Below are 12,356 nucleotides of genomic sequence, written 5' to 3'. Positions count from 1 at the left end.
TACCTTGGGGATTAATTGAAGTGAATTTTTATGGCAGGCAGAGTAACTATCTCATGCCCCCATTTATTAAATTGCTACCAGTGCACTTCATTAGAACCAGGTACCCAGCTTCGAAGCCGTTAGCCCTGTGAACTTACAGTATAATTATTTTCCCCTATTATGATAATACAGGTCTATTATCTAAGAAATTAGCAAGTTTACATTTGTCTGATTACTCAAGGGAAACCACGGAAAAACCTTGAGCAGGATGAGGTGTCGTGCTGACGACAAGCCAATTGGCTACAATGGGGTCATGAATATGTTGTGGTGGGAGGTTGTCATTTAATCATCATTTGAAGTACTCAAACATTAAAATATATATTAATTAGTTACAAAGAATTCAAAGCGTCTATGCAGCCAATAACGTGATGACCCTGGAACAGAGAAATAACATTATTAGTGTATTAATTTACATGTATGTCTGAGGAGTCAAATGGTTGTTTAGAGTTCAAGTTGGTATTGGTCTTGTACGTTGTCGTTCCAAGCTAGGGGGTGGAGTACACTCTTAGGTCTTTTATGTTTATCTAATGCAGGGTTGTAATTTCCTAGTGAAGAAATTAGTGGGTTTGTGCTGCTGTACGACTTGGTGTACGTGCAGAAGGCTTGATTTGAAATATATTCTTGAATTGTCGAAATTTCTAGTTCTTCATGAATCAATCTAACAGGAGTTACTCTAGGAAGTCCTGTGATGAATCTTAAAATTTTGTTTTGGAAAACTTGTAAAAAAAGGCGGGAATATGTCGCGATTTCCTATTTATACTGGTATCACAGCTTCCTTGATCAAGTCTTCCTGACCAACATCCAAAATTATCCCTATTGTTTTGTATAATATTTGAAGTGACTAAACCTGCAGACTCGCAGCTGGAGCAGTTATATCCAGTATATTCTTCCTTACAGGTACGTATAGGTATATTGTTCAGTTGTACTCTGTATAAGCGTAAGTTACATAATCTATTCTTCGCAAATGAATTTTGGCCCAAACAAGATAGAACTGTTGGAGTAAACAGCATCCACGCTATTTCCGGCTGCACTTTAATGGTGTACGTCTCCTCATAGCGGAGAAATTTATTTAATTCTTTGCACGCGTATATTAATATTGGACAACAGACAGACATATCTACATTTTGATGTTTTATGCTGTGCTCACTATTGTTTTGCATTATCGTTGAATTGTTAGTATGACCCTAGATCATAGAATACCAGATAGCTCAAGCCTGTACTAATATCGGCAACTAGTACAAAATAACGGACACTACACGCCACCACAGTCGAGAAATAAATTTGCGATAACCAACACTATATGGCAGAGTACCTGAAAAGTACATTGAGTATATAATACCACAGCCTAGTATATACAGTCACGAAGCTCAATATGTAGTAAATATGCATCTATAGATAGTTGCTAACCACTAGGATCGCTAACATCGCCTCATTAAAGACAATGCGAAATAATACCGGCACACTCTTTTATTCCTAGCACCCTCACAACTTCGTGACTGTATATACTAGACTGTAGTAATACGACTGTGGGAATACTTTACGTCATGCCATCTGCGAATTTCTTTCTGATTGTAATGTGAGGTTATGTTACAATAAGAAATTGATGTGTCGCTAAATTGTAGCATACAGAAGCCTGTTTTACCCAAAATTTTCAACACGCATAGATGGTATTTTGGTACATGGCTGATATAATGTTGAATAATTTCAAGGGAAAAATTGTTCCGGGGCCGGGTATCGATCCCGGGACCTCTGGTTGAACGTACCAGCGCTCTTTCCACAACGTGGATATAAAGGGAAAAGTTGAGACGGTGTCGGGTGGAGGTCCCAGGTAGCTCAGTTGGAAAGAACGCTGGTACGTTCAACCAGAGGTCCCGGGATCGATACCCGGCCCCGGAACAATTTTTCCCTTGAAATTATTCAAATCTGCTTTACAGGGAGCCTTACCTGAAAGACTAGATTTGCATAATGATATAATGTTGTTTGCGTCAATATATAATCTGTCATCATTTGATGTACGATATCTAATTGTTTTTAACTTTCAGTACTTATACGAATACCTCACTAGCAATAATTATCTCAAAATACCAACAAGAGCAGATTTGTCTGTGTTTGTCGAATGCCCATCATGATGCTCACGAAAAAGCACCAATTTATTTTGTGTGCACAAGATTAGAATTTTGGAATACGAAGGAAAAGCAGGTATCCGTCTTCTGAAATTTATCCGAAAGGGGAAGAATTACAACCCCCTCTCCCAACGTGTTTCTTCTTTTGTAGACCTACATGTTTTCATTTTATATGTGTATTATATGATGCAATATGGAAGTAGATAAATAATAACTATAGGCCTATGTTTCTCGTCCACATTAAATCCTACGTGTTCATAACATAGGTCTAATATATTGCTTCATATACACAGCTGGCAGTGGTTTTTTTTTTTTTTTTTTTTTTTTTTTAAACGAATAAGCGGTCATACAAATCATTTTCTTTTCATCTGAACTATTGCTACAATATGCGTTTGTGTTTTTATTCCCTCGGTATGTTGTTAAGTAACCACTCAAATTGGGTCTACCTACAGTAGGGTGAATAATCTAAATCAATATGTTTATGAGAACGGATATAAAAGTGTCTAGAAAAATAACAGAATTACCGTATATTGCAATTAACTTTGCATTGGCAGAGAAGCCGCAAATGGTATCGTAAATCTGCTGAAAATTAGAAAATTGTGTAAAAAATGCATTGAGAGCGAATTTTGCAACCTAATAATATCTCGCCCACGTTATGGACATAATTCAATACCAGTACCGTTGGTCTGATATGAAACGAATACTAGGACCGTAGTTTGCTCTCTACAAATCATTAGTCAAATGAAGTAGTCTATAATAGTTGTTTGTAACTACTACTAGTAGGCAACCTCAATCCCTCCTGGCCCTCCTACGAATTTCTTTCTCACTATAATCAAATTTCCTTTATACTGGTTCTTAAATTATTGAAACTGGTGCTGAGGTAGTTAGGGTGATTTCTGAAGTGAAAGTCGCTCAATTTATAAGGCTGAATTCAGAAATAATCTTTGTAGCCTCTCATTATCCTTAATTGGAAAACTGAATAACTTCATATTACGACATTCTTCCTTCTTCTGCAGTTGTTGTCGCCTTCAGTAGCGTAGTTGCTATAGCGCTGGCCTTCTGTGCTCGAGGTTGCGGGTTCGATCCCAACCGAGGTCGATGGCATTTAAGTGTGTTTAAATGTGACAGGCTCATGTCAGTAAATTTACAGGCATGTAAAAGAACTCCTGCAGGACAAAAATTCCGGTACACCGGCGACGCTGATATAACCTCTGCAGTTGCGAGCGTCATTAAATATACCATAATTTAAATTTCTTTTGCAGTTAACATAGTCACAGATGGACATTCTGAATGAATAGTTTGTTACACAGAGACCTTTTAGACAATACTGACACTTGAAGTTCTTTATATAATCCATCTATAAGAATTAAACTAGTGCTGAGGTAATTCCCTTCATACTCGACTTATTCACCTTGCATAGAAGAGTCTGTAACAGGTTAGGTTTGGTCAGTGTTGATATGGTAATTTTTTTCTTGGCCATACACCCCACCCCTTGTTTTCTCCCTTCAAATATATTGTTCTCTTCTTTCTGTATCTCTCCGATTGTCATTTAATGATTTATTTAATATTAAATAAGAAGTAGCCTAAAGAAATTGTTTTGTTCTACATTTTAATTGTACAACAAGTTTGTTTTAAAGAATACATGATGTAACAGCACCGTAGATGCACACTTGTCTCGATGAATCTTGGAGTGTATTTATATAATTCTGCATTCCAGTGCTGCAGAGGTGGATAATTTTTGTTTATGAACATCAAACAAAATACCGGTACAGTAGAAACAGCAAGAGATGATCTAAGATCTGTACAGATGTCCACGAACAAAATTTAGGCACCTATATGCCGTATGGTTCCATACAGACAAAGTTTTCTTTTCCCCATACGATTAATTAAAAAAAATTGTAGATTCCGTATGATGTATGGGCCTGTATGGCCTCCATGACAGCATTGGGATTGGTTAGTTTAGGCACTTTTACACCTTGCTTATACAATCAACTGCATCTCCACAAAAAAAAAAAAAAAAAAAAAACTCATAAATTGAATTGTTTTCACTTCAGAAATCACAGGAACCACTTCAACGCTACTTTCACCCAGGTAAGTAAGTAGCAGTTAGTCATTTCAAAGGTCTTGTTATATTATGAAATAGCATCACACAATGCTGCCAAAATAAATGTTCTCAGTGTTAAGATTACAGAGTGTAAATTTCACTTAGGACAGTTTTTGCTCTGGAAAATTAAAGGAAACAAACAGTATATCAAACCAGCAGCTGCGAAACAAAACATCTGAAATTCGAGAATGGTTAAATGGTTAAAAATTTCGTTATTTCTTATTTACCAGCATCAGAAGTATGAGATTTTTTGCAGAGCTAATATCAGAGGCCCCTCCTATTAATGAATGTTTTGAATATTATTATATTTGGAAGACTACATTGACACATCAACCTCCCCTTCCCCCTGCCTAAATTCTGGGCTGAAGCAAGACAATTTCGAAATGTACAAACTACAGATGCAGCAGAATGTTACCACAAGAATTTTGTAAGACATGTCCATATATCTGATGCGGATATATGTATTAAAGTAAAAGATATATTACATGTGAAGTTCCTTCTAAATGCGAGAAATATAAATGGGAAGGACAATAAAAAAGATGGAATGTTTTGTAGTTTGTGATTTCTCTGATTATATGGTTCATGATACTGTTGCTATTCATTTATTGCATTGCTTCATGATTGACTTCATAAAACAAACCACCTCGAAAACCTGAAAAGCTTCACTACTTCCCAGACGAAGCAGCATCACAGTACAAAAATAAGTCCAACTTCCTTAATTTGTGTCATCATGAGAAATAATTTAACATTAAGGCTGAGTGAAATTTTTTCTTTTCGCATCTTCACATGGGAAGAATGCATGTGAAGGTGTGAGAGGAACAGTAAAATGTTTAGCGGAGGAAACGATTCTGAAGAGTAGGTTTCAATCAGCAAACACAACAAAGGGTGGGTACTCTACAATTTCACAGTTACAGTCCTGTAAATGTGACTAGAGTTTTCGTTAAAAGCTACTAATTTTCAGAGGACTTGAGTATAAAATAATGATAACAGTTGATGATGTGGATATCAACGACACTGTCGGTTTTGTTGCATGCCAATACTGAAATCAATGATGAACAAGTTGTTTATTAGGAGTAGAAGGCAATGAAGTAAAAATAAGTTCTTTGCAACCACATGGATCTTCTCTGCCCTTCAAATATCCCGAATATTCTGATATGTTTGTTGTGCACAAAATTGCGGTATTGACCAAAGTGGATCCTACAACATTAACAGGAAGAATTTATTGGCTAATAGAATCTGAAACTCAAAGAGGAAACAAGAATTCTTTTAAAATCAACAGAGAAGGAATGAGAGGTTTGATAGTAGAACTGCATATCAAATTGAAGCTCGTGATATCCCTTTTAAAATGGGGTGTAAATCAACACTATAAAACGTACAGAATCAGAAATATTCAAGATTGAAAGCATTACTGTAAACGAAAAAAAGTGTTTTGCAGATTTTAAAAATGAATTAACATCAAAACCTAACGAGATACAATTTTTCTAAAAAAAATATATTTTAATCTTTGGGAAAAATCATTCCTGAAAGTATCATTAAAATTGAAGGTGATCAGGTTGAAATCTTCGTTTTTCTTGCTGGTTTGGCATGGAATGATCCTCACAGGCCTAGTAGGTGTTAGTCTTTATTTATACTCCTAGTTCTATTGCATTTATTTATAATTAACCTTAATTTTACGTTTATTTTAATACTGTAATTATTGTAATGTTATTGGATATTATATATCACTGCCTCCAGGAGTATACCTAGGGTTGCCAGATGTCCCAATATTGCAAACATTCTCGATTTTCAAGAAATTTTCCCATGTCCCACTCATGCCTGCCACAGGACACAGAATGTCCCATTTTTTAAGATATTACCCATTCCTAAGCGAAAGTGAAATTAGTGCACGATGTGAAACAAATAAGTACACCATGCACCTTGTTCAGACTGAGGGATATGCAAATTTAAGAGAATACTTTCCTCCCACTAGAAGTTTGTATTTTGATATTTTATACCTAAATGTTACTTAAGAAAAATATAATTTTATATTAATTATTGTGTTAGATGACACAGTATTATAAATGATAACAAAATGATAAATATCCATTGAAGTCTTGAAAAGGTAATTGTTTAATTATCCCATACATACATAGGCTACACTGTATTAATTAATATATTATCAAAAGTCACTTGTATATCAACTGCAGTAAAATGTCTGTGTTTGATATATTTAAAATCTGGCAATCATAAGTATAAGTATAAGTGCTAATACATAACTACATACCGTGTACATGTAAATTAATTTTTAATTCGAAGAATTTTCTTTATAACATATGGTCCACGATCGGTCATTCTCCAGTCGAGGTGGGTTCCTCCAAGTTGGTGACCTGAGGGTGCAATGGTGGCTCTCGTGCAATCCTTTCTGCACATTTATCGTATTATCACCATCCAGGCCCTTTCGTTCTCTCGCCTTTCTCATCACTATTTCTCACCGCCAGCCACCATTGCATGCGGAATGCCCATCACATCAACACAGCCATTTTCACTTTTCCATCCCCGCTGCATATACTTGCCACGACCACTTACATGACGGGATTTGCCTGATTATTCCTCATATTTCTTCCCCTTCTAGCTACTTATATTCATTATTAGGTTAAGTTTCATACGCTTATAACTACTGCCTCACCAGCGTTTCCAGCGCAATTTCCGAATTGTGTGGCCCGACAGGGCGCCCAGCAACGAAGCAATAGTGGACCCTTCATACTGCCCCTACATGCAAGTTTAGGTGCCGAGCCTGGACCAGAAGTCATGTACACTCACTCACGTAGAGCACCAATGGTCGCCAGTACGGATATATTGCTCCGACGTGTTATCGCTGACTTATGGGTGTCGCAGTGTAATCAACCACAAGTCCCCTGCAGCTGCGTGCGGTCTCGGATTGCTCCGGCTTTGGTGGGTGAGGTCAGAGTTAGCCGAGTGGTCTGGCAGTTGTGTTCAGTGTAGAGTGGCGATTATTCCCGTGGTAGGGGCATAAAAGTGCGACGCGCCTCTGGTGTAAGACTTGCCATTAAGTGTATAATGCCCAGTTTGAAGGGTAACTTGCGTGAGGTGGGTTGCTTGGGATCGGGCTTTGGGGGGGGGGGGTTTCCTCATAACCTGCACACAGAGTGAAGAATTTTTAGGTGTCTTACGCTCCTCCGGTGGCAGGCCGACGCCGATGGTTCCGTAGGAGGGGGGCAGTTCAATATGTCCTCGCGCTCTTCTCCGCATCCATCAGAAAAACATAACAAAAAACGTTGCACTAACAACATCATATGTGCAAAGTGCAGCGGTGTTGACAATGGTGATTCCCCGTATGCCGGCCGCAAGCATTGTGTGAATTGTTCTGGGGACCACGCTGCTAATTCTAAAAATTGCCCGAAGTATATGATAGAGAAGGATAATCAAGTGCTGCGAGTCCCAGAATATATTATGTTTTTCGATGTGCGTAAACGTATTTTAGATCAACAGAAAAAGGCGACGGAAAAGTCCTATGCAGCAATATTGAAAAAAGCAACAGGCGCAATTGACGCTTCCACGCAAACGCCACCTCTTGCAAATGTACCTGGGAAGCGAATTGATATCGCTACCATGACGTATGTGGACGCTGCCTCTCAGACTGCTGAGTCAGACGACAGGTGTGGCCTTGATATAAGGCCTTACGTTCCAAGAAAGATCACGGCCTTTGCGACAAAGACTCAAGGGCCGTTAGATCACACCTTGTTCAGGTGACGGGTCGAGGTCACGCTCTCGATCCCGTGCTCAATCTAGATCACGATCAGGTGTGCGACGATCTGCAAGTGAGTCCCCACGGTCGAGGGCTAAGCAGTCGCAGTGAAAGGCACCAAATCATAGAAAAGATAAGAAGAGAAGATCCCCTGTGAAGCCACCCTTATGATTTAGCTCCTCTTGATGACTGTTATTGTACAGTGAAATGTGAACGGTGTACGCAGCAGATATACAGAACTACAACAATTGATCTATCTTGCTATTTTGTCTTCAGGAGTCACACCTCCGGCCTGAAAATTCCCTGAATATCTCGGGATACAACATTCACTGGTATGATGAACTTGCCGGTATTCGTGCCAACGGAGGTTATGCCCTCCTACTCCGCCAAAGTATATTTTCCTCTGTCATCAATATTACCACTCCTCATCGATGCATAGCCGCAACAATAACTCTTCCTAGCATTCAGTTTTCAATAGTCTATATATCCCCCCAGATACTCCTTCCAGAGTAAACGAAATTCAACATATTCTGTAGCAGGTATCTGATCCATATCTGGTAGTGGGGGATTTCAGTGCATCCCACAATTCTTGGGGCTCAAATTCCGATTATGACATAGGAAATAAAATAGCAGCGGTATGTACCCGTCTAAATCTCATTACCCTGAATTTAAGGGAAGCAACACACCTCTCCTTTGCTTATGGTACTTTCTCCATTATAGATATCTCCATTAGTAACCCAGTTTTGTCTATGCATTCGAATGGTCTGTGATTCACGACCTACATGGTAGTGATCACTACCCCATCCGAATGCGTGTGTCAGCTCTATGTCCTGCGGAATCTCGATCTCCAAACTGGATTATTAAAAGGCGGACCGGGTCGGATTTTCGGAATCCATATCATTCGATGATAACGAACTAGAAATTGTGGACTCCCTAGTGGAGCACTTTTCAAATGTGGTTATTAATTCTGCGGAATTATCTATCCCCCGGTTGTCCTGCAGGCCAAAACGCTTCTCTGTCCCTTGGTGGACAGATGCCTGCAGAGGAGCAATCGGAGACCGCAGACGTGCCTTACGTCAAATTGAGCACCATCCGACCCAAGATAATTTTGTCCAGTTTAGACGTCTTCGAGCCAAAGCTCGTCGCACTGTGTGCGATGATAAGAAGACGTCCTGGACCAACTACGTCATTTCATTAAAAAACAACGTTCCAGCTAACATCATATGGCACAAAGTCCGTCGAATAATGGGGACAAGTAATGTCATTCCGGGCCTTCTGAACAATGGAGGAACGAACACCAGTCCCATAGAAATTGCCGAAATATTCGCTAGCTCGTTTTCAATGATAAGCAGCTCAAATAACTGTGACCCGGAATTTCTAAAATTCGAAGATGTTACGGAAAAACGAAACCTCAATTTTAAATCAGATAACACAGATAATTGGAATACACCGTTCACTTCCGAGGAGCTGGACACCGCACTAGACACATCCCCTGACACCTCCCCTGACCCTGATAACATCCGCATGTTTCGCCATCTTCCATCAGCTGGCAAATACTTCCTGTTGACAATGTACAATAGAATCTGGACTGATGGGATAGTTCCATCTTCTTGGCGTTCCGCCATTATTATTCCCGTCCAGGAACCGGAAAATGATCCATCTTTGTCTGGAAACTACAGACCAGCAGCTCTCACCAGCTGCGTATGTAAGGTAATGGAAAAGATGTTAAGTAAACGCCTGATGTGGGTACTCGAACCGGAAAACCGATTACTAATATTCAGTGTGGTTTTCGTAAGCACACATCCGCTGCAGACCATCTTGTTCGGCTGGAGTCCGCCATTAGAGATGCATTCCTCAAGAAGGAACATTTTGTGGCGGTCTTGTTTGACCTGGAAAAGGCTTACGATTCCATATTGCGTTATGGAATTCTGCAAACTCAGCATGATTGGGGACTTCGTGGTAGTCTCCCAACGTTTATTGCCTAGTTCGTGGCAGAGCTGTATTTCCGAGTTCGAGTAGGCACCACACTTTCTAACGAACATCTTCAAGAAAACAGCGTTCCGCAGGGATCTGTATTAAACGTTCTTCTTTTCTGCATTGCGATCAATGGAATTTTCTCACTATGTGGGTGACCGAGTATCTTCTCTGTTGTATGTTGATGACTTCAGATGATATTACAGCGCCCGATATCTTCCATCCATCGATCGACAGTTGCAACTGGTCATCAACGTGCTATCAGAATGGGCTATTCGCAATGGGTTTAAATTCTCCACTCTAAAAACGCAATGTCTCCACTTATATAACCATCGTGGACTGCATCCACATCCTGAACTGTGTCTTAATGGAGAGGAGTTCCTATATACAGACACTGCGAGATTTTTGGGCCTTAGGTTTGATTATCAATTAACGTAGGAGGCGCATATACGTGATTAGAGAAGGCGTTGCAAAAAATCGATAAATGTTTTACGCCTTTTGTCAGGGTTTCGCTGGGATGCAGACTGCATAGTGCTTTTACGTCTTTATCGTGCTTTTATCCGGTCAAAGCTGGATTGTGGTTGTTTTATTTACGGCTCAGGAAATAAATCCATATTACTTCTCTTACACTATCCATCATCATGGGAGACGACTCACTACAAGGGCCTTCCGAACCAGTCGGATAGAGAACCTGTGTTGCGAAGCGAGTGGAGCAACCTTGTATCAGCGACGTATTGTCTTGTTGTGCTCGTATGCTGTTAAGCTCTTCTCACAGCCTGAGCAAAATTCTTACGACTCCTTTTACCATCTGTCTCTTTACGGCCAATTGAGTGAAAATCCACGGAGACTTTGTCCAGCAGGTGTGCTGTTTCGTGAACTGCTCACCAAGCTCGACATCCGCCTGCCAACAGTTCATACACTGGAATATACCACCACTCCACCGTGGATTATGCGACGTCCTATGATTGATGTAAGTCTGAGCCGAAGTTGTAAGAATTTTATACCAGCTTTTGTTTATAGACTTCGTTTTAGTGAACTTTTATCACGGTTTCCAAATTATTCTTTAGTTTTTACTGACGGATCCCGAGTAAATGATTGTGTTGGTTGTTCCTATGTTGCAAATGGACAGATATTTCAATATAAATTGAGCGAGTACACTAGTGCATTAGCGCAGAACTGTATGCTTTTTATAGAGCTTCATTGTTTTTAATTAGACAACCCCGGGGCAGATTCCTTATCTGCTCTGACTCTTTAAGCACCATTCAGTCCTTGTAGGGTTTGAATTCTGATGATCCGCTTGTGTTGAGAACCCAGGAATTTTGCCACACTCTTCTATCCTCTGATTATGTGATTGGAGTAGTGTGGACTCCGGGTCATGTTGGCATCCCTGATAACGATGCAGCGGATGCTGCAGCAAGAGATGGTGCAATGAATGGATCTGAGGTGTATTGGCGTGAGAGGTGGCAGGAGATTCAATATTTCCTGAAACATACGTTATAATGGCAATGGGAAGGACAATGGTCTGCACAAGAGGGAAAGAAATTACGACATGAAGAAGTTTTACTCACCCGGTTGAGGATTGGCCAATGTCATCTGACACATGGGCATCACCTACGTGGCAAGCCTCAGCCGGAGTGTGATATATGCTATGTTCCACTTACTGTGGAACATTTTTTGTTGCATTGTACAAAATATTACGGTGTCCGTCGGTAATATGGAATTCAGCCGACTCTATCTGACGCTGTTGGAAATGATTTTAATTGTACAAATGTAGTTCTGAGATTTTTATCGAATACAGGACTTGACAGCATGATTTATTTTTTTAATGATCCGATTTACTTATCCTCTGGAGGTTACTTTTGTTTAGTATATATTTTTAACAAACTTGACATTCGGACTTTTTACATCCGAGCATTTTATAAGTGCGCCAGACAATTTATTTCTGGTGGCATTTGTTTTAGTATTTTATTGTTTCTTTTTAAATATTAGCTGGGATCTGAGAACTGCTCACTTTTATAGTTTTTATGCATCACCTTTTTGAAACTACATTTGTGAACCTCGTTTTTAGTTCTTTTAAGTATTCTGGTTTTTGTATTGTGTTTTTGTTCAATGAAGGATTTTAGATAAGGGCGCAAATAGCCATAGTAGTTGACGCGCCTTCTTTTAAATCCCACTAACTAACTAACTCGGTCATCCTTGTAAAGTTACTGCCTTTACAATAAAGTTTGGGTGCCCCTGTCCTAAACATAGTGGTATTGCACATTCTGGAATAATATATATACAATATAATGTAATTTTATCGTCCTAGTTTAAATTTATATGTTAATAAGTTTTGTCGTTTTGGCTGTCTTACAGTCAAGAAAAAACTGCA

General features: G+C 39.4%; 1 protein-coding gene across 4 annotated transcripts in view; it reads left to right on the top strand.

Annotated features, from left to right (window-relative positions):
* The first annotated feature begins 838 nt into the window (after nt 1–838).
* The window catches only part of LOC138692778 (DNA ligase 1-like), a 64,811-nt gene continuing 53,293 nt past the window's right edge, over nt 839–12,356 (top strand). For all 4 annotated transcript variants that reach the window (XR_011330128.1, XM_069815979.1, XM_069815978.1 and 1 more), the window contains exon 1: nt 839–936. The gene's annotated coding sequence lies outside the window, so the exon portion shown is untranslated. The remainder of the gene's footprint in view (nt 937–12,356) is intronic.

The sequence above is a fragment of the Periplaneta americana genome, chromosome 17 (assembly GCF_040183065.1).
Source record: "Periplaneta americana isolate PAMFEO1 chromosome 17, P.americana_PAMFEO1_priV1, whole genome shotgun sequence".
NCBI classification, from domain to species: domain Eukaryota; kingdom Metazoa; phylum Arthropoda; class Insecta; order Blattodea; family Blattidae; genus Periplaneta; species Periplaneta americana.
Note: the sequence above shows the minus strand (reverse complement) of the source record. Positions and strands in the feature narration are given on the sequence as shown.